General features: G+C 50.4%; 1 non-coding gene across 1 annotated transcript; it reads right to left on the reverse strand.

Moving 5' to 3' along the window:
- Window positions 1-84: 84 nt before the first annotated feature.
- Window positions 85-239, reverse strand: LOC131270288 (5.8S ribosomal RNA). Its single transcript, XR_009179394.1, has one exon. It is a non-coding gene; the product is annotated as a 5.8S ribosomal RNA (ribosomal RNA).
- Window positions 240-1,521: the final 1,282 nt, after the last annotated feature.

The following is a 1,521-nucleotide window of genomic DNA, read 5'->3' on the forward strand; positions in this document are numbered from 1 at the left end:
CGCGACCCTAGTTAACATCATGGTGCACGTCTCGTGACGGGTGTCACGGCGTAGTTAAATGTATGCGATACATTTCTCAAATATAAGCGCTCAGTCATCTGTACATCATGGTAGGTTCCCACGACGTGCAATATGCGTTCAACTTATCAATGTTCATGTGTCCTGCAGTTCACATTATGACGCGCAGTTAGCTGCGGTCTTCATCGATCCATGAGCCGAGTGATCCACTGCCGAGGGTGACTAACTTGCGTAAGCCGCCGCTGTGCGCGTATACCCGTTCCCCGTAGGGAGGAGCAAGCCGCCGCTTAGAGACGAAGCATAAAGTGTCCTCATTCCACATAGGGCAAGCTGGATGAATCCATTTTACCCAGGACGGCCGAAGCGGCGTGGACCAGGGGAGAACTGAACCTTATACTTCACACCACAGTAAGTCTACGTGTCCTCTTCCACATAGGGCAAGCTAGAACTAACTATCTTACCCAGGACTGCCGAAGCAGCGTGGACCAGGGGAGGAACACACTTTTCATGGAAACGTAAGGCATCCATGACTGCCATAACGTAAGCCGCCGCTGTGCGCGTATACCCGTTCCCCGTAGGGAGGAGCAAGCCGCCGCTTAGAGACGAAGCATAAAGTGTCCTCATTCCACATAGGGCAAGCTGGATGAATCCATTTTACCCAGGACGGCCGAAGCGGCGTGGACCAGGGGAGAACTGAACTTTATACTTCACACCACAGTAAGTCTACGTGTCCTCTTCCACATAGGGCAAGCTAGAACTAACTATCTTACCCAGGACTGCCGAAGCAGCGTGGACCAGGGGAGGAACACACTTTTCATAGAAACGTAAGGCATCCATGACTGCCATAGTGCGTAAGCCGCCGCTGTGCGCGTAAACCCGTTCCCCGTAGGGAGGAGTCAAGCCGCCGCTTAGAGACGAAGTATGAAGTGTCCTCTTCCACATAGGGCAAGCTAGAATGAACTATCTTACCCAGGACCGCCGAAGCAGCGTGGACCAGGGGAGAACTGAACTTTATACTTCACACCACAGTATTGAGTAATGTGCCCTCTTCCACATAGGGCAAGCTGGAATGTTCCATTTTACCCAGGACGGCCGAAGCGGCGTGGACCAGTGGAGGACTACACAATCATGAGGTTTGATATCGACTTGTGTGTTTCAATAGGGTACCGATGGTATGTTTTGAACCGATTTGATTTAGCCATTCTGAAGTCATCACTTGGTTGAAGCGCTGAACTAGGGAGGGGCATCGTTTACATATATATTGGTTTTCGCATGCTCTACTAGGTTAATGTCATAGGGTTGGCTATCGAGCATGCCCAAGTGATGACTTGATTGTGTGCTTGCTTGAATTCTTCACATTTCATACCATCGGTTAGTTGTCGAATCATTCCTCGATCATAACCTTCGTTCTTGGTTCATGTATGCTCTCTTCCACATAGGGCAAGCTAGAATTAACTATCTTACCCAGGACCGCCGAAGCAGCGTGGACCACGGGAGAACTTT

The sequence above is a fragment of the Anopheles coustani genome (genome assembly GCF_943734705.1).
Source record: "Anopheles coustani chromosome X unlocalized genomic scaffold, idAnoCousDA_361_x.2 X_unloc_20, whole genome shotgun sequence".
Lineage (NCBI taxonomy): Eukaryota > Metazoa > Arthropoda > Insecta > Diptera > Culicidae > Anopheles > Anopheles coustani.